The sequence below is a fragment of the Protomyctophum bolini genome, assembly GCF_963924005.1.
Source record: "Protomyctophum bolini genome assembly, chromosome: 14".
NCBI lineage: Eukaryota > Metazoa > Chordata > Actinopteri > Myctophiformes > Myctophidae > Protomyctophum > Protomyctophum bolini.
Window position 1 is genome coordinate 39,655,728 of NC_137875.1, and position 22,768 is coordinate 39,678,495.

Sequence of the window (22,768 nt, forward strand, 5' to 3'; positions counted from 1 at the left end):
AGCCCATATCGTACGGCATACTATAGCGCGCCGTTTTTCATCATTTTTGAGGATTTGAAAAAAATGACGAAATGACAAAAACGATGGGTTATAGCCCATGTTTTTTTAAATTAAAAAAAAAAAAAGTTAGCCTCGTTTCTCATCATTTTGGACCATGGGCTATAGCCCATATCGTACGGCATACTATAGCGCGCCGTTTTTCAACATTTTTGAGGATTTTTAAAAAAATGACGAAATGACAAAAACGATGGGTTATAGCCCATGTTTTTTGAAATTTTGAAAAAAAAAGTTAGCCTCGTTTCTCATCATTTTGGACCATGGGCTATAGCCCATATCGTACGGCATACTATAGCGCGCCGTTTTTCATCATTTTTGAGGATTTGAAAAAAATGACGAAATGACAAAAACGATGGGTTATAGCCCATGTTTTTTGAAATTTTGAAAAAAAAAGTTAGCCTCGTTTCTCATCATTTTGGACCATGGGCTATAGCCCATATCGTACCGCATACTATAGCGCGCCGTTTTTCATCATTTTTGAGGATTTAAAAAAAATGACGAAATGACAAAAATGATGTGTTATAGCCCATGTTTTTTGAAATTTTGAAAAAAAAAGTTAGCCTCGTTTCTCATCATTTTGGACCATGGGCTATAGCCCATATCGTACGGCATACTATAGCGTGCCGTTTTTCATCATTTTTGAGGATTTGAAAAAAATGACGAAATGACAAAAACGATGGGTTATAGCCCATGTTTTTTGAAATTTTGAAAAAAAAAGTTAGCCTCGTTTCTCATCATTTTGGACCATGGGCTATAGCCCATATCGTACGGCATACTATAGCGCGCCGTTTTTCATCATTTTTGAGGATTTTAAAAAAAATGACGAAATGACAAAAACGATAGGTTATAGCCCATGTTTTTTGAAATTTTGAAAAAAAAAGTTAGCCTCGTTTCTCATCATTTTGGACCATGGGATATAGCCCATATCGTACGGCATACTATAGCGCGCCGTTTTTCATCATTTTTGAGGATTAAAAAAAAATGACGAAATGACAAAAACGATGGGTTATAGCCCATGTTTTTTGAAATTTTGAAAAAAAAAGTTAGCCTCGTTTCTTATCATTTTGGACCATGGGCTATAGCCCATATCGTACGGCATACTATAGCGCGCCGTTTTTCATCATTTTTGAGGATTTGAAAAAAATGACGAAATGACTAAAACGATGGGTTATAGCCCATGTTTTTTGAAATTTTGAAAAAAAAAGTTAGCCTCGTTTCTCATCATTTTGGACCATGGGCTATAGCCCATATCGTACGGCATACTATAGCGCGCCGTTTTTCATCATTTTTGAGGATTAAAAAAAAATGACGAAATGACAAAAACGATGGGTTATAGCCCATGTTTTTTGAAATTTTGAAAAAAAAAGTTAGCCTCGTTTCTCATCATTTTGGACCATGGGCTATAGCCCATATCGTACGGCATACTATAGCGCGCCGTTTTTCATCATTTTTGAGGATTTGAAAAAAATGACGAAATGACAAAAACGATGGGTTATAGCCCATGTTTTTTGAAATTTTGAAAAAAAAGTTAGCCTCGTTTCTCATAATTTTGGACCATGGGATATAGCCCATATCGTACGGCATACTATAGCGCGCCGTTTTTCATCATTTTTGAGGATTAAAAAAAAAAGACGAAATGACAAAAACGATGTGTTATAGCCCATGTTTTTTGAAATTTTGAAAAAAAAAGTTAGCCTTGTTTCTCATCATTTTGGACCATGGGCTATAGCCCATATCGTACGGCATACTATAGCGTGCCGTTTTTCATCATTTTTGAGGATTTGAAAAAAATGACGAAATGACAAAAACGATGGGTTATAGCCCATGTTTTTTGAAATTTTGAAAAAAAAAGTTAGCCTCGTTTCTCATCATTTTGGACCATGGGCTATAGCCCATATCGTACGGCATACTATAGCGCGCCGTTTTTCATCATTTTTGAGGATTAAAAAAAAATGACGAAATGACAAAAACGATGGGTTATAGCCCATGTTTTTTGAAATTTTGAAAAAAAAAGTTAGCCTCGTTTCTCATCATTTTGGACCATGGGCTATAGCCCATATCGTACGGCATACTATAGCGCGCCGTTTTTCATCATTTTTGAGGATTTGAAAAAAATGACGAAATGACAAAAACGATGGGTTATAGCCCATGTTTTTTGAAATTTTGAAAAAAAAAGTTAGCCTTGTTTCTCATCATTTTGGACCATGGGCTATAGCCCATATCGTACGGCATACTATAGCGTGCCGTTTTTCATCATTTTTGAGGATTAAAAAAAAATGACGAAATGACAAAAACGATGTGTTATAGCCCATGTTTTTTGAAATTTTGAAAAAAAAAGTTAGCCTTGTTTCTTATCATTTTGGACCATGGGCTATAGCCCATATCGTACGGCATACTATAGCGTGCCGTTTTTCATCATTTTTGAGGATTTGAAAAAAATGACGAAATGACAAAAACGATGGGTTATAGCCCATGTTTTTTGAAATTTTGAAAAAAAAAGTTAGCCTCGTTTCTCATCATTTTGGACCATGGGCTATAGCCCATATCGTACGGCATACTATAGCGCGCCGTTTTTCATCATTTTTGAGGATTTTAAAAAAAATGACGAAATGACAAAAACGATGTGTTATAGCCCATGTTTTTTGAAATTTTGAAAAAAAAAGTTAGCCTTGTTTCTCATCATTTTGGACCATGGGCTATAGCCCATATCGTACGGCATACTATAGCGTGCCGTTTTTCATCATTTTTGAGGATTAAAAAAAAATGACGAAATGACAAAAACGATGTGTTATAGCCCATGTTTTTTGAAATTTTGAAAAAAAAAGTTAGCCTTGTTTCTCATCATTTTGGACCATGGGCTATAGCCCATATCGTACGGCATACTATAGCGTGCCGTTTTTCATCATTTTTGAGGATTTGAAAAAAATGACGAAATGACAAAAACGATGGGTTATAGCCCATGTTTTTTGAAATTTTGAAAAAAAAAGTTAGCCTCGTTTCTCATCATTTTGGACCATGGGCTATAGCCCATATCGTACGGCATACTATAGCGCGCCGTTTTTCATCATTTTTGAGGATTAAAAAAAAATGACGAAATGACAAAAACGATGGGTTATAGCCCATGTTTTTTGAAATTTTGAAAAAAAAAGTTAGCCTCGTTTCTCATCATTTTGGACCATGGGCTATAGCCCATATCGTACGGCATACTATAGCGTGCCGTTTTTCATCATTTTTTAGGATTTGAAAAAAATGACGAAATGACAAAAACGATGGGTTATAGCCCATGTTTTTTGAAATTTTGAAAAAAAAAGTTAGCCTCGTTTCTCATCATTTTGGACCATGGGCTATAGCCCATATCGTACGGCATACTATAGCGCGCCGTTTTTCATCATTTTTGAGGATTTTAAAAAAAATGACGAAATGACAAAAACGATAGGTTATAGCCCATGTTTTTTGAAATTTTGAAAAAAAAAGTTAGCCTCGTTTCTCATCATTTTGGACCATGGGATATAGCCCATATCGTACGGCATACTATAGCGCGCCGTTTTTCATCATTTTTGAGGATTAAAAAAAAATGACGAAATGACAAAAACGATGGGTTATAGCCCATGTTTTTTGAAATTTTGAAAAAAAAAGTTAGCCTCGTTTCTTATCATTTTGGACCATGGGCTATAGCCCATATCGTACGGCATACTATAGCGCGCCGTTTTTCATCATTTTTGAGGATTTGAAAAAAATGACGAAATGACTAAAACGATGGGTTATAGCCCATGTTTTTTGAAATTTTGAAAAAAAAAGTTAGCCTCGTTTCTCATCATTTTGGACCATGGGTTAAAGCCCATATCGTACGGCATACTATAGCGCGCCGTTTTTCATCATTTTTGAGGATTAAAAAAAAATGACGAAATGACAAAAACGATGGGTTATAGCCCATGTTTTTTTAAATTTTGAAAAAAAAAGTTAGCCTCGTTTCTCATCATTTTGGACCATGGGCTATAGCCCATATCGTACGGCATACTATAGCGCGCCGTTTTTCATCATTTTTGAGGATTTGAAAAAAATGACGAAATGACAAAAACGATGGGTTATAGCCCATGTTTTTTGAAATTTTGAAAAAAAAGTTAGCCTCGTTTCTCATAATTTTGGACCATGGGATATAGCCCATATCGTACGGCATACTATAGCGCGCCGTTTTTCATCATTTTTGAGGATTAAAAAAAAATGACGAAATGACAAAAACGATGGGTTATAGCCCATGTTTTTTGAAATTTTGAAAAAAAAAGTTAGCCTCGTTTCTCATCATTTTGTACCATGGGCTATAGCCCATATCGTACGGCATACTATAGCGCGCCGTTTTTCATCATTTTTGAGGATTTAAAAAAAATGACGAAATGACAAAAACGATGTGTTATAGCCCATGTTTTTTGAAATTTTGAAAAAAAAAGTTAGCCTTGTTTCTCATCATTTTGGACCATGGGCTATAGCCCATATCGTACGGCATACTATAGCGCGCCGTTTTTCATCATTTTTGAGGATTTGAAAAAAATGACGAAATGACAAAAACGATGGGTTATATCCCATGTTTTTTGAAATTTTGAAAAAAAAAGTTAGCCTCGTTTCTCATCATTTTGGACCATGGGCTATAGCCCATATCGTACGGCATACTATAGCGCGCCGTTTTTCATCATTTTTGAGGATTTGAAAAAAATGACGAAATGACAAAAATGATGGGTTATAGCCCATGTTTTTTGAAATTTCAAAAAAAAAAGTTAGCCTCGTTTCTCATCATTTTGGACCATGGGCTATAGCCCATATCGTACGGCATACTATAGCGCGCCGTTTTTCATCATTTTTGAGGATTTAAAAAAAATGACGAAATGACAAAAACGATGGGTTATAGCCCATGTTTTTTGAAATTTTGAAAAAAAAAGTTAGCCTCGTTTCTCATCATTTTGGACCATGGGCTATAGCCCATATCGTACGGCATACTATAGCGTGCCGTTTTTCATCATTTTTGAGGATTTGAAAAAAATTACGAAATGACAAAAACGATGGGTTATAGCCCATGTTTTTTGAAATTTTGAAAAAAAAAGTTAGCCTCGTTTCTCATCATTTTGGACCATGGGCTATAGCCCATATCGTACGGCATACTATAGCGTGCCGTTTTTCATAATTTTTGAGGATTTGAAAAAAATGACGAAATGACAAAAACGATGGGTTATAGCCCATGTTTTTTGAAATTTTGAAAAAAAAAGTTAGCCTCGTTTCTCATCATTTTGGACCATGGGCTATAGCCCATATCGTACGGCATACTATAGCGCGCCGTTTTTCATCATTTTTGAGGATTTAAAAAAAATGACGAAATGACAAAAACGATGTGTTATAGCCCATGTTTTTTGAAATTTTGAAAAAAAAAGTTAGCCTTGTTTCTCATCATTTTGGACCATGGGCTATAGCCCATATCGTACGGCATACTATAGCGCGCCGTTTTTCATCATTTTTGAGGATTTGAAAAAAATGACGAAATGACTAAAACGATGGGTTATAGCCCATGTTTTTTGAAATTTTGAAAAAAAAAGTTAGCCTCGTTTCTCATCATTTTGGACCATGGGCTATAGCCCATATCGTACGGCATACTATAGCGCGCCGTTTTTCATCATTTTTGAGGATTAAAAAAAAATGACGAAATGACAAAAACGATGGGTTATAGCCCATGTTTTTTGAAATTTTGAAAAAAAAAGTTAGCCTCGTTTCTCATCATTTTGGACCATGGGCTATAGCCCATATCGTACGGCATACTATAGCGCGCCGTTTTTCATCATTTTTGAGGATTTGAAAAAAATGACGAAATGACAAAAACGATGGGTTATAGCCCATGTTTTTTGAAATTTTGAAAAAAAAGTTAGCCTCGTTTCTCATAATTTTGGACCATGGGATATAGCCCATATCGTACGGCATACTATAGCGCGCCGTTTTTCATCATTTTTGAGGATTAAAAAAAAATGACGAAATGACAAAAACGATGTGTTATAGCCCATGTTTTTTGAAATTTTGAAAAAAAAAGTTAGCCTTGTTTCTCATCATTTTGGACCATGGGCTATAGCCCATATCGTACGGCATACTATAGCGTGCCGTTTTTCATCATTTTTGAGGATTTGAAAAAAATGACGAAATGACAAAAACGATGGGTTATAGCCCATGTTTTTTGAAATTTTGAAAAAAAAAGTTAGCCTCGTTTCTCATCATTTTGGACCATGGGCTATAGCCCATATCGTACGGCATACTATAGCGCGCCGTTTTTCATCATTTTTGAGGATTAAAAAAAAATGACGAAATGACAAAAACGATGGGTTATAGCCCATGTTTTTTGAAATTTTGAAAAAAAAAGTTAGCCTCGTTTCTCATCATTTTGGACCATGGGCTATAGCCCATATCGTACGGCATACTATAGCGTGCCGTTTTTCATCATTTTTGAGGATTTGAAAAAAATGACGAAATGACAAAAACGATGGGTTATAGCCCATGTTTTTTTAAATTTTGAAAAAAAAAGTTAGCCTCGTTTCTCATCATTTTGGACCATGGGCTATAGCCCATATCGTACGGCATACTATAGCGCGCCGTTTTTCATCATTTTTGAGGATTTTAAAAAAAATGACGAAATGACAAAAACGATGTGTTATAGCCCATGTTTTTTGAAATTTTGAAAAAAAAAGTTAGCCTTGTTTCTCATCATTTTGGACCATGGGCTATAGCCCATATCATACGGCATACTATAGCGTGCCGTTTTTCATCATTTTTGAGGATTTGAAAAAAATGACGAAATGACAAAAACGATGGGTTATAGCCCATGTTTTTTGAAATTTTGAAAAAAAAAGTTAGCCTCGTTTCTCATCATTTTGGACCATGGGCTATAGCCCATATCGTACGGCATACTATAGCGCGCCGTTTTTCATCATTTTTGAGGATTAAAAAAAAATGACGAAATGACAAAAACGATGGGTTATAGCCCATGTTTTTTGAAATTTTGAAAAAAAAAGTTAGCCTCGTTTCTCATCATTTTGGACCATGGGCTATAGCCCATATCGTACGGCATACTATAGCGTGCCGTTTTTCATCATTTTTGAGGATTTGAAAAAAATGACGAAATGACAAAAACGATGGGTTATAGCCCATGTTTTTTGAAATTTTGAAAAAAAAAGTTAGCCTCGTTTCTCATCATTTTGGACCATGGGCTATAGCCCATATCGTACGGCATACTATAGCGCGCCGTTTTTCATCATTTTTGAGGATTTTAAAAAAAATGACGAAATGACAAAAACGATAGGTTATAGCCCATGTTTTTTGAAATTTTGAAAAAAAAAGTTAGCCTCGTTTCTCATCATTTTGGACCATGGGATATAGCCCATATCGTACGGCATACTATAGCGCGCCGTTTTTCATCATTTTTGAGGATTAAAAAAAAATGACGAAATGACAAAAACGATGGGTTATAGCCCATGTTTTTTGAAATTTTGAAAAAAAAAGTTAGCCTCGTTTCTTATCATTTTGGACCATGGGCTATAGCCCATATCGTACGGCATACTATAGCGCGCCGTTTTTCATCATTTTTGAGGATTTGAAAAAAATGACGAAATGACTAAAACGATGGGTTATAGCCCATGTTTTTTGAAATTTTGAAAAAAAAAGTTAGCCTCGTTTCTCATCATTTTGGACCATGGGCTATAGCCCATATCGTACGGCATACTATAGCGCGCCGTTTTTCATCATTTTTGAGGATTAAAAAAAAATGACGAAATTACAAAAACGATGGGTTATAGCCCATGTTTTTTTAAATTTTGAAAAAAAAAGTTAGCCTCGTTTCTCATCATTTTGGACCATGGGCTATAGCCCATATCGTACGGCATACTATAGCGCGCCGTTTTTCATCATTTTTGAGGATTTGAAAAAAATGACGAAATGACAAAAACGATGGGTTATAGCCCATGTTTTTTGAAATTTTGAAAAAAAAGTTAGCCTCGTTTCTCATAATTTTGGACCATGGGATATAGCCCATATCGTACGGCATACTATAGCGCGCCGTTTTTCATCATTTTTGAGGATTAAAAAAAAATGACGAAATGACAAAAACGATGGGTTATAGCCCATGTTTTTTGAAATTTTGAAAAAAAAAGTTAGCCTCGTTTCTCATCATTTTGTACCATGGGCTATAGCCCATATCGTACGGCATACTATAGCGCGCCGTTTTTCATCATTTTTGAGGATTTAAAAAAAATGACGAAATGACAAAAACGATGTGTTATAGCCCATGTTTTTTGAAATTTTGAAAAAAAAAGTTAGCCTTGTTTCTCATCATTTTGGACCATGGGCTATAGCCCATATCGTACGGCATACTATAGCGCGCCGTTTTTCATCATTTTTGAGGATTTGAAAAAAATGACGAAATGACAAAAACGATGGGTTATATCCCATGTTTTTTGAAATTTTGAAAAAAAAAGTTAGCCTCGTTTCTCATCATTTTGGACCATGGGCTATAGCCCATATCGTACGGCATACTATAGCGCGCCGTTTTTCATCATTTTTGAGGATTTGAAAAAAATGACGAAATGACAAAAATGATGGGTTATAGCCCATGTTTTTTGAAATTTCAAAAAAAAAAGTTAGCCTCGTTTCTCATCATTTTGGACCATGGGCTATAGCCCATATCGTACGGCATACTATAGCGCGCCGTTTTTCATCATTTTTGAGGATTTAAAAAAAATGACGAAATGACAAAAACGATGGGTTATAGCCCATGTTTTTTGAAATTTTGAAAAAAAAAGTTAGCCTCGTTTCTCATCATTTTGGACCATGGGCTATAGCCCATATCGTACGGCATACTATAGCGTGCCGTTTTTCATCATTTTTGAGGATTTGAAAAAAATTACGAAATGACAAAAACGATGGGTTATAGCCCATGTTTTTTGAAATTTTGAAAAAAAAAGTTAGCCTCGTTTCTCATCATTTTGGACCATGGGCTATAGCCCATATCGTACGGCATACTATAGCGTGCCGTTTTTCATAATTTTTGAGGATTTGAAAAAAATGACGAAATGACAAAAACGATGGGTTATAGCCCATGTTTTTTGAAATTTTGAAAAAAAAAGTTAGCCTCGTTTCTCATCATTTTGGACCATGGGCTATAGCCCATATCGTACGGCATACTATAGCGTGCCGTTTTTCATCATTTTTGAGGATTTGAAAAAAATGACGAAATGACAAAAACGATGGGTTATAGCCCATGTTTTTTTAAATTAAAAAAAAAAAGTTAGCCTCGTTTCTCATCATTTTGGACCATGGGCTATAGCCCATATCGTACGGCATACTATAGCGCGCCGTTTTTCATCATTTTTGAGGATTTAAAAAAAAATACGAAATGACAAAAACGATGGGTTATAGCCCATGTTTTTTGAAATTTTGAAAAAAAAAGTTAGCCTCGTTTCTGATCATTTTTTACCATGGGCTATAGCCCATATCGTACGGCATACTATAGCGCGCCGTTTTTCATCATTTTTGAGGATTTGAAAAAAATGACGAAATGACAAAAATGATGGGTTATAGCCCATGTTTTTTGAAATTTCAAAAAAAAAAGTTAGCCTCGTTTCTCATCATTTTGGACCATGGGCTATAGCCCATATCGTACGGCATACTATAGCGTGCCGTTTTTCATCATTTTTGAGGATTTGAAAAAAATGACGAAATGACAAAAACGATGGGTTATAGCCCATGTTTTTTTAAATTAAAAAAAAAAAAGTTAGCCTCGTTTCTCATCATTTTGGACCATGGGCTATAGCCCATATCGTACGGCATACTATAGCGCGCCGTTTTTCATCATTTTTGAGGATTTTAAAAAAATTACGAAATGACAAAAACGATGGGTTATAGCCCATGTTTTTTGAAATTTTGAAAAAAAAAGTTAGCCTCGTTTCTGATCTTTTTTTACCATGGGCTATAGCCCATATCGTACGGCATACTATAGCGCGCCGTTTTTCATCATTTTTGAGGATTTGAAAAAAATGACGAAATGACAAAAATGATGGGTTATAGCCCATGTTTTTTGAAATTTCAAAAAAAAAAGTTAGCCTCGTTTCTCATCATTTTGGACCATGGGCTATAGCCCATATCGTACGGCATACTATAGCGCGCCGTTTTTCATCATTTTTGAGGATTTGAAAAAAATGACGAAATGACAAAAATGATGGGTTATAGCCCATGTTTTTTGAAATTTCAAAAAAAAAAGTTAGCCTCGTTTCTCATCATTTTGGACCATGGGCTATAGCCCATATCGTACGGCATACTATAGCGCGCCGTTTTTCATCATTTTTGAGGATTTGAAAAAAATGACGAAATGACAAAAACGATGGGTTATAGCCCATGTTTTTTGAATTTTTGGAAAAAAAAGTTAGCCTCGTTTCTCATCATTTTGGACCATGGGCTATAGCCCATATCGTACGGCATACTATAGTGCGCCGTTTTTCATCATTTTTGAGGATTTGAAAAAAATGACGAAATGACAAAAATGATGGGTTATAGCCCATGTTTTTTGAAATTTCAAAAAAAAAAGTTAGCCTCGTTTCTCATCATTTTGGACCATGGGCTATAGCCCATATCGTACGGCATACTATAGCGCGCCGTTTTTCATCATTTTTGAGGATTTGAAAAAAATGACGAAATGACAAAAACGATGGGTTATAGCCCATGTTTTTTGAATTTTTGAAAAAAAAAGTTAGCCTCGTTTCTCATCATTTTGGACCATGGGCTATAGCCCATATCGTACGGCATACTATAGCGTGCCGTTTTTCATCATTTTTGAGGATTTGAAAAAAATGACGAAATGACAAAAACGATGGGTTATAGCCCATGTTTTTTGAAATTTTGAAAAAAAAAGTTAGCCTCGTTTCTCATCATTTTGGACCATGGGCTATAGCCCATATCGTACGGCATACTATAGCGTGCCGTTTTTCATCATTTTTGAGGATTTGAAAAAAATGACGAAATGACAAAAACGATGGGTTATAGCCCATGTTTTAAAAAAAAAAAAAAAAAAAAGTTAGCCTCGTTTCTCATCATTTTGGACCATGGGCTATAGCCCATATCGTACGGCGTACTATAGCGCGCCGTTTTTCATCATTTTTGAGGATTTAAAAAAAAATACGAAATGACAAAAACGATGGGTTATAGCCCATGTTTTTTGAAATTTTGGAAAAAAAAGTTAGCCTCGTTTCTCATCATTTTTGACCATGGGCTATATTATAGCCCATATCGTACGGCATACTATAGCGCGCCGTTTTTCATCATTTTTGAGGATTTGAAAAAAATGACGAAATGACAAAAACGATGGGTTATAGCCCATGTTTTTTGAAATTTCAAAAAAAAAAGTTAGCCTCGTTTCTCATCATTTTGGACCATGGGCTATAGCCCATATCGTACGGCATACTATAGCGTGCCGTTTTTCATCATTTTTGAGGATTTGAAAAAAATGACGAAATGACAAAAACGATGGGTTATAGCCCATGTTTTTTGAAATTTTGAAAAAAAAAGTTAGCCTCGTTTCTCATCATTTTGGACCATGGGCTATAGCCCATATCGTACGGCATACTTTAGCGTGCCGTTTTTCATCATTTTTGAGGATTTGAAAAAAATGACGAAATGACAAAAACGATGGGTTATAGCCCATGTTTTTTGAAATTTTGAAAAAAAAAGTTAGCCTCGTTTCTCATCATTTTGGACCATGGGCTATAGCCCATATCGTACGGCATACTATAGCGTAACGTTTTTCATCATTTTTGAGGATTTGAAAAAAATTACGAAATGACAAAAACGATGGGTTATAGCCCATGTTTTTTAAAATTAAAAAAAAAAAAGTTAGCCTCGTTTCTCATCATTTTGGACCATGGGCTATAGCCCATATCGTATGGCATACTATAGCGCGCCGTTTTTCATCATTTTTGAGGATTTTAAAAAAATTACGAAATGACAAAAACGATGGGTTATAGCCCATGTTTTTTGAAATTTTGAAAAAAAAAGTTAGCCTCGTTTCTCATCATTTTGGACCATGGGCTATAGCCCATATCGTACGGCATACTATAGCGCGCCGTTTTTCATCATTTTTGAGGATTTGAAAAAAATGACGAAATGACAAAAACGACGGGTTATAGCCCATGTTATTTGAAATTTTGAAAAAAAGAAGTTAGCCTCGTTTCTCATCATTTTGGACCATGGGCTATAGCCCATATCGTACGGCATACTATAGCGTGCCGTTTTTCATCATTTTTGAGGATTTGAAAAAAATGACGAAATGACAAAAACGATGGGTTATAGCCCATGTTTTTTGAAATTTTGAAAAAAAAAGTTAGCCTCGTTTCTCATCATTTTGGACCATGGGCTATAGCCCATATCGTACGGCATACTATAGCGTGCCGTTTTTCATCATTTTTGAGGATTTGAAAAAAATGACGAAATGACAAAAACGATGGGTTATAGCCCATGTTTTTTTAAATTAAAAAAAAAAAAGTTAGCCTCGTTTCTCATCATTTTGGACCATGGGCTATAGCCCATATCGTATGGCGTACTATAGCGCGCCGTTTTTCATCATTTTTGAGGATTTGAAAAAAATGACAAAATGACAAAAACGATGGGTTATAGCCCATGTTTTTTGAAATTTTGAAAAAAAAAGTTAGCCTCGTTTCTCATCATTTTGGACCATGGGCTATAGCCCATGTCGTACGGCATACTATAGCGCGCCGTTTTTCATCATTTTTGAGGATTTTAAAAAAATTACGAAATGACAAAAACGATGGGTTATAGCCCATGTTTTTTGAAATTTTGGAAAAAAAAGTTAGCCTCGTTTCTCATCATTTTTGACCATGGGCTATATTATAGCCCATATCGTACGGCATACTATAGCGCGCCGTTTTTCATCATTTTTGAGGATTTGAAAAAAATGACGAAATGACAAAAACGATGGGTTATAGCCCATGTTTTTTGAAATTTCAAAAAAAAAAGTTAGCCTCGTTTCTCATCATTTTGGACCATGGGCTATAGCCCATATCGTACGGCATACTATAGCGCGCCGTTTTTCATCATTTTTGAGGATTTGAAAAAAATGACGAAATGACAAAAACGATGGGTTATAGCCCATGTTTTTTGAAATTTTGAAAAAAAAAGTTAGCCTCGTTTCTCATCATTTTGGACCATGGGCTATAGCCCATATCGTACGGCATACTATAGCGCGCCGTTTTTCATCATTTTTGAGGATTTTAAAAAAATGACGAAATGACAAAAACGATGGGTTATAGCCAGAGTTGGGGTCCGTTACTCATAAAAGTAAGGCACTACATATTACATATTACTTTTGAAAAAAGTAATGCCTTACATTACTTTATTACTCCCTGGAGAAAGTAACTAGTTACATTACTCGTTACATTACTTTTGCGTTACTCCATAAAATCGCCTGAGATGCATTGTCAAATAATTTGCACTGAACTGCCACACAACAATATAATATTTAGTTTGGGGTCTGTGAGGCCAAATCTCATCAAATGGTGGTCCATGGCTAAAATGCAGAATACATACTGGACCTTGATATGAAAATGGTTGAAAACCACTGTACCACGTGGTTCTAGGCAAATATTAACTTTCCCAACAATATATATTCAAATAAAATAATGAGACTGAGATAAATCAGTAGACTATAATTATGTTCACAGTGCTTTAGGATCCCTTTCTTTATGATGTGGAGTCCCCTGCTCCATTGCTCATTAAATGTAGTTTTTCATTTCGGCATATTTGGTTTATTTATCTCTACATTAACTAACTAGTGATTGTGAGAGCACACGTTCTACAACAAACAAACAGTGTTGCCAGGTTTTAGAAGAGAAACAAGCAGCCATGTCTATGAAAACAGCCCAAAAGAAGCCTGACTGGGCTATCATAAAACAAGCCCAAAGTCGCTTGTAATAAGCGGACATGGCAACACCCCAACGCCTGCTCTGTCTCTGTGACAGTGGGGAGACTGGGAGCTCGAGCTTTCTGTGCAGCGGAAAAGTGCTACGGAGATTTTAATACAGAGACGACTTAAATGACAGTTATGACACAAGCACTGTAGGCTATATCACAAAAAAACGGACAATGATGTGTCCGGCCAGAGGTTGAGTTGGGAGGAGGAAAGGTGGGTCTAAAACCGGACGTCTGGCCACCCTACGAGTCCACGACAGTAACGAAAAATGCTGTGCTGCTGATGATCTGACACCGGTTTGACATGTTCTAGTCCGTACTGCGTAGCCTACTGCGTTGCCAGCGCACCATTAGTGTTCATGTTCAACTCATCTCCGTTGTGTGCATTATTCTCTAAAGCAACACTGCTGAAAGCAGCCACATGATGCAAGTAGCGAGTAACGGCAGCGCTAAAGCGACCAGTAACTGTAGTGTGATTATCAATTTTGGAGTTGTAGTGTCGTTATATTACTCGCTACCGACCAAAGTAGTGTCGTTACAGTAACGATATTTTCCGTTACTCGTTACACCCAACTCTGGTTATAGCCCATGTTTTTTGAAATTTTGAAAAAAAAAGTTAGCCTCGTTTCTCATAATTTTGGACCATGGGATATAGCCCATATCGTACGGCATACTATAGCGCGCCGTTTTTCATCATTTTTGAGGATTAAAAAAAAATGACGAAATGACAAAAACGATGGGTTATAGCCCATGTTTTTTGAAATTTTGAAAAAAAAAGTTAGCCTCGTTTCTCATCATTTTGGACCATGGGCTATAGCCCATATCGTACGGCATACTATAGCGCGCCGTTTTTCATCATTTTTGAGGATTTTTAAAAAATGACGAAATGACAAAAACGATGGGTTATAGCCCATGTTTTTTGAAATTTTGAAAAAAAAAGTTTGCCTCGTTTCTCATCATTTTGGACCATGGGCTATAGCCCATATCGTACGGCATACTATAGCGTGCCGTTTTTCATCATTTTTGAGGATTTGAAAAAAATGACGAAATGACAAAAACGATGGGTTATAGCCCATGTTTTTTGAAATTTCAAAAAAAAAAGTTAGCCTCGTTTCTCATCATTTTGGACCATGGGCTATAGCCCATATCGTACGGCATACTATAGCGCGCCGTTTTTCATCATTTTTGAGGATTTTAAAAAAATGACGAAATGACAAAAACGATGGGTTATAGCCCATGTTTTTTGAAATTTTGAAAAAAAAAGTTAGCCTCGTTTCTCATCATTTTGGACCATGGGATATAGCCCATATCGTACGGCATACTATAGCGCGCCGTTTTTCATCATTTTTGAGGATTTGAAAAAAATGACGAAATGACAAAAACGATGGGTTATAGCCCATGTTTTTTGAAATTTCAAAAAAAAAAGTTAGCCTCGTTTCTCATCATTTTGGACCATGGGCTATAGCCCATATCGTACGGCATACTATAGCGCGCCGTTTTTCATCATTTTTGAGGATTTGAAAAAAATGACGAAATGACAAAAACGATGGGTTATAGCCCATGTTTTTTGAAATTTTGAAAAAAAAAGTTAGCCTCGTTTCTCATCATTTTGGACCATGGGCTATAGCCCATATCGTACGGCATACTATAGCGCGCCTTTTTTCATCATTTTTGAGGATTTTAAAAAAATGACGAAATGACAAAAACGATGGGTTATAGCCCATGTTTTTTGAAATTTTGAAAAAAAAAGTTAGCCTCGTTTCTCATAATTTTGGACCATGGGATATAGCCCATATCGTACGGCATACTATAGCGCGCCGTTTTTCATCATTTTTGAGGATTAAAAAAAAATGACGAAATGACAAAAACGATGGGTTATAGCCCATGTTTTTTGAAATTTTGAAAAAAAAAGTTAGCCTCGTTTCTCATCATTTTGGACCATGGGCTATAGCCCATATCGTACGGCATACTATAGCGCGCCGTTTTTCATCATTTTTGAGGATTTTTAAAAAATGACGAAATGACAAAAACGATGGGTTATAGCCCATGTTTTTTGAAATTTTGAAAAAAAAAGTTAGCCTCGTTTCTCATCATTTTGGACCATGGGCTATAGCCCATATCGTACGGCATACTATAGCGTGCCGTTTTTCATCATTTTTGAGGATTTGAAAAAAATGACAAAAACGATGGGTTATAGCCCATGTTTTTTGAAAAAAAAAAAAAAAAGTTAGCCTCGTTTCTCATCATTTTGGACCATGGGCTATAGCCCATATCGTACGGCGTACTATAGCGCGCCGTTTTTCATCATTTTTGAGGATTTTAAAAAAATTACGAAATGACAAAAACGATGGGTTATAGCCCATGTTTTTTGAAATTTTGGAAAAAAAAGTTAGCCTCGTTTCTCATCATTTTTGACCATGGGCTATATTATAGCCCATATCGTACGGCATACTATAGCGCGCCGTTTTTCATCATTTTTGAGGATTTTAAAAAAATGACGAAATGACAAAAACGATGGGTTATAGCCCATGTTTTTTGAAATTTTGAAAAAAAAAGTTAGCCTCGTTTCTCATAATTTTGGACCATGGGATATAGCCCATATCGTACGGCATACTATAGCGCGCCGTTTTTCATCATTTTTGAGGATTAAAAAAAAATGACGAAATGACAAAAACGATGGGTTATAGCCCATGTTTTTTGAAATTTTGAAAAAAAAAGTTAGCCTCGTTTCTCATCATTTTGGACCATGGGCTATAGCCCATATCGTACGGCATACTATAGCGCGCCGTTTTTCATCATTTTTGAGGATTTTTAAAAAATGACGAAATGACAAAAACGATGGGTTATAGCCCATGTTTTTTGAAATTTTGAAAAAAAAAGTTAGCCTCGTTTCTCATCATTTTGGACCATGGGCTATAGCCCATATCGTACGGCATACTATAGCGTGCCGTTTTTCATCATTTTTGAGGATTTGAAAAAAATGACAAAAACGATGGGTTATAGCCCATGTTTTTTGAAAAAAAAAAAAAAAAGTTAGCCTCGTTTCTCATCATTTTGGACCATGGGCTATAGCCCATATCGTACGGCGTACTATAGCGCGCCGTTTTTCATCATTTTTGAGGATATGAAAAAAATGACGAAATGACAAAAACGATGGGTTATAGCCCATGTTTTTTGAAATTTTGAAAAAAAAAGTTAGCCTCGTTTCTCATCATTTTGGACCATGGGCTATAGCCCATATCGTACGGCATACTATAGCGCGCCGTTTTTCATCATTTTTGAGGATTTGAAAAAAATGACGAAATGACAAAAACGATGGGTTATAGCCCATGTTTTTTGAAATTTCAAAAAAAAAAGTTAGCCTCGTTTCTCATCATTTTGGACCATGGGCTATAGCCCATATCGTACGGCATACTATAGCGCGCCGTTTTTCATCATTTTTGAGGATTTGAAAAAAATGACGAAATGACAAAAACGATGGGTTATAGCCCATGTTTTTTGAAATTTCAAAAAAAAAAGTTAGCCTCGTTTCTCATCATTTTGGACCATGGGCTATAGCCCATATCGTACGGCATACTATAGCGCGCCGTTTTTCATCATTTTTGAGGATTTAAAAAAAATGACGAAATGACAAAAACGATGGGTTATAGCCCATGTTTTTTGAAATTTTGAAAAAAAAAGTTAGCCTCGTTTCTCATCATTTTTGGCCATGGGATATAGCCCATATCGTACGGCATACTATAGCGCGCCGTTTTTCATCATTTTTGAGGATTTAAAAAAAATGACGAAATGACAAAAACGATGGGTTATAGCCCATGTTTTTTGAAATTTTGAAAAAAAAGGTTAGCCTCGTTTCTCATCATTTTGGACCATGGGCTATAGCCCATATCGTACGGCATACTATAGCGCGCCGTTTTTCATCATTTTTGAGGATTTGAAAAAAATGACGAAATGACAAAAACGATGGGTCATAGCCCATGTTTTTTGAAATTTTGAAAAAAAAAGTTAGCCTCGTTTCTCATAATTTTGGACCATGGGCTATAGCCCATATCGTACGGCATACTATAGCGCGCCGTTTTTCATCATTTTTGAGGATTAAAAAAAAATGACGAAATGACAAAAATGATGGGTTATAGCCCATGTTTTTTGAAATTTTGAAAAAAAAAGTTAGCCTCGTTTCTCATCATTTTGGACCATGGGCTATAGCCCATATCGTACGGCATACTATAGCGTGCCGTTTTTCATCATTTTTGAGGATTTGAAAAAAATGACGAAATGACAAAAACGATGGGTTATAGCCCATGTTTTTTGAAATTTTGAAAAAAAAAGTTAGCCTCGTTTCTCATCATTTTGGACCATGGGCTATAGCCCATATCGTACGGCATACTATAGCGTGCCGTTTTTCATCATTTTTGAGGATTTGAAAAAAATGACGAAATGACAAAAACGATGGGTTATAGCCCATGTTTTTTGAAATTTTGAAAAAAAAAGTTAGCCTCGTTTCTCATCATTTTGGACCATGGGCTATAGCCCATATCGTACGGCATACTATAGCGTGCCGTTTTTCATCATTTTTGAGGATTTGAAAAAAATGACGAAATGACAAAAACGATGGGTTATAGCCCATGTTTTTTTAAATAAAAAAAAAAAAAGTTAGCCTCGTTTCTCATCATTTTGGACCATGGGCTATAGCCCATATCGTACGGCGTACTATAGCGCGCCGTTTTTCATCATTTTTGAGGATTTGAAAAAAATGACAAAATGACAAAAACGATGGGTTATAGCCCATGTTTTTTGAAATTTTGAAAAAAAAAGTTAGCCTCGTTTCTCATCATTTTGGACCATGGGCTATAGCCCATATCGTACGGCATACTATAGCGCGCCGTTTTTCATCATTTTTGAGGATTTTAAAAAAATTACGAAATGACAAAAACGATGGGTTATAGCCCATGTTTTTTGAAATTTTGGAAAAAAAAGTTAGCCTCGTTTCTCATCATTTTTGACCATGGGCTATATTATAGCCCATATCGTACGGCATACTATAGCGCGCCGTTTTTCATCATTTTTGAGGATTTGAAAAAAATGACGAAATGACAAAAACGATGGGTTATAGCCCATGTTTTTTGAAATTTCAAAAAAAAAAGTTAGCCTCGTTTCTCATCATTTTGGACCATGGGCTATAGCCCATATCGTACGGCATACTATAGCGCGCCGTTTTTCATCATTTTTGAGGATTTTAAAAAAATTACGAAATGATAAAAACGATGGGTTATAGCCCATGTTTTTTGAAATTTTGGAAAAAAAAGTTAGCCTCGTTTCTCATCATTTTTGACCATGGGCTATATTATAGCCCATATCGTACGGCATACTATAGCGCGCCGTTTTTCATCATTTTTGAGGATTTGAAAAAAATGACGAAATGACAAAAACGATGGGTTATAGCCCATGTTTTTTGAAATTTCAAAAAAAAAAGTTAGCCTCGTTTCTCATCATTTTGGACCATGGGCTATAGCCCATATCGTACGGCATACTATAGCGCGCCGTTTTTCATCATTTTTGAGGATTTGAAAAAAATGACGAAATGACAAAAACGATGGGTTATAGCCCATGTTTTTTGAAACTTTGAAAAAAAAAGTTAGCCTCGTTTCTCATCATTTTGGACCATGGGCTATAGCCCATATCGTACGGCATACTATAGCGCGCCGTTTTTCATCATTTTTGAGGATTTTAAAAAAAATGACGAAATGACAAAAACGATGGGTTATAGCCCATGTTTTTTGAAATTTTGAAAAAAAAAGTTAGCCTCGTTTCTCATAATTTTGGACCATGGGATATAGCCCATATCGTACGGCATACTATAGCGCGCCGTTTTTCATCATTTTTGAGGATTAAAAAAAAATGACGAAATGACAAAAACGATGGGTTATAGCCCATGTTTTTTGAAATTTTGAAAAAAAAAGTTAGCCTCGTTTCTCATCATTTTGGACCATGGGCTATAGCCCATATCGTACGGCATACTATAGCGCGCCGTTTTTCATCATTTTTGAGGATTTTTAAAAAATGACGAAATGACAAAAACGATGGGTTATAGCCCATGTTTTTTGAAATTTTGAAAAAAAAAGTTAGCCTCGTTTCTCATCATTTTGGACCATGGGCTATAGCCCATATCGTACGGCATACTATAGCGTGCCGTTTTTCATCATTTTTGAGGATTTGAAAAAAATGACAAAAACGATGGGTTATAGCCCATGTTTTTTGAAAAAAAACAAAAAAAAAGTTAGCCTCGTTTCTCATCATTTTGGACCATGGGCTATAGCCCATATCGTACGGCGTACTATAGCGCGCCGTTTTTCATCATTTTTGAGGATTTGAAAAAAATGACGAAATGACAAAAACGATGGGTTATAGCCCATGTTTTTTGAAATTTTGAAAAAAAAAGTTAGCCTCGTTTCTCATCATTTTGGACCATGGGCTATAGCCCATATCGTACGGCATACTATAGCGCGCCGTTTTTCATGATTTTTGAGGATTTGAAAAAATGACGAAATGACAAAAACGATGGGTTATAGCCCATGTTTTTTGAAATTTTGAAAAAAAAAAGTTAGCCTCGTTTCTCATCATTTTGGACCATGGGCTATAGCCCATATCGTACGGCATACTATAGCGCGCCGTTTTTCATCATTTTTGAGGATTTAAAAAAAATGACGAAATGACAAAAACGATGGGTTATAGCCCATGTTTTTTGAAATTTTGAAAAAAAAAGTTAGCCTCGTTTCTCATCATTTTGGACCATGGGCTATAGCCCATATCGTACGGCATACTATAGCGTGCCGTTTTTCATCATTTTTGAGGATTTGAAAAAAATGACAAAAACGATGGGTTATAGCCCATGTTTTTTGAAAAAAAAAAAAAAAAAGTTAGCCTCGTTTCTCATCATTTTGGACCATGGGCTATAGCCCATATCGTACGGCGTACTATAGCGCGCCGTTTTTCATCATTTTTGAGGATTTGAAAAAAATGACGAAATGACAAAAACGATGGGTTATAGCCCATGTTTTTTGAAATTTTGAAAAAAAAAGTTAGCCTCGTTTCTCATCATTTTGGACCATGGGCTATAGCCCATATCGTACGGCATACTATAGCGCGCCGTTTTTCATCATTTTTGAGGATTTTTAAAAAATGACGAAATGACAAAAACGATGGGTTATAGCCCATGTTTTTTGAAATTTTGAAAAAAAAAGTTAGCCTCGTTTCTCATCATTTTGGACCATGGGCTATAGCCCATATCGTACGGCATACTATAGCGTGCCGTTTTTCATCATTTTTGAGGATTTGAAAAAAATGACAAAAACGATGGGTTATAGCCCATGTTTTTTGAAAAAAAACAAAAAAAAAGTTAGCCTCGTTTCTCATCATTTTGGACCATGGGCTATAGCCCATATCGTACGGCGTACTATAGCGCGCCGTTTTTCATCATTTTTGAGGATTTGAAAAAAATGACGAAATGACAAAAACGATGGGTTATAGCCCATGTTTTTTGAAATTTTGAAAAAAAAAGTTAGCCTCGTTTCTCATCATTTTGGACCATGGGCTATAGCCCATATCGTACGGCATACTATAGCGCGCCGTTTTTCATGATTTTTGAGGATTTGAAAAAATGACGAAATGACAAAAACGATGGGTTATAGCCCATGTTTTTTGAAATTTTGAAAAAAAAAAGTTAGCCTCGTTTCTCATCATTTTGGACCATGGGCTATAGCCCATATCGTACGGCATACTATAGCGCGCCGTTTTTCATCATTTTTGAGGATTTAAAAAAAATGACGAAATGACAAAAACGATGGGTTATAGCCCATGTTTTTTGAAATTTTGAAAAAAAAAGTTAGCCTCGTTTCTCATCATTTTGGACCATGGGCTATAGCCCATATCGTACGGCATACTATAGCGTGCCGTTTTTCATCATTTTTGAGGATTTGAAAAAAATGACAAAAACGATGGGTTATAGCCCATGTTTTTTGAAAAAAAAAAAAAAAAAGTTAGCCTCGTTTCTCATCATTTTGGACCATGGGCTATAGCCCATATCGTACGGCGTACTATAGCGCGCCGTTTTTCATCATTTTTGAGGATTTGAAAAAAATGACGAAATGACAAAAACGATGGGTTATAGCCCATGTTTTTTGAAATTTTGAAAAAAAAAGTTAGCCTCGTTTCTCATCATTTTGGACCATGGGCTATAGCCCATATCGTACGGCATACTATAGCGCGCCGTTTTTCATGATTTTTGAGGATTTGAAAAAATGACGAAATGACAAAAACGATGGGTTATAGCCCATGTTTTTTGAAATTTTGAAAAAAAAAAGTTAGCCTCGTTTCTCATCATTTTGGACCATGGGCTATAGCCCATATCGTACGGCATACTATAGCGCGCCGTTTTTCATCATTTTTGAGGATTTAAAAAAAATGACGAAATGACAAAAACGATGGGTTATAGCCCATGTTTTTTGAAATTTTGAAAAAAAAAGTTAGCCTCGTTTCTCATCATTTTGGACCATGGGCTATAGCCCATATCGTACGGCATACTATAGCGCGCCGTTTTTCATCATTTTTGAGGATTTGAAAAAAATGACGAAATGACAAAAACGATGGGTTATAGCCCATGTTTTTTGAAATTTTGAAAAAAAAAGTTAGCCTCGTTTCTCATCATTTTGGACCATGGGCT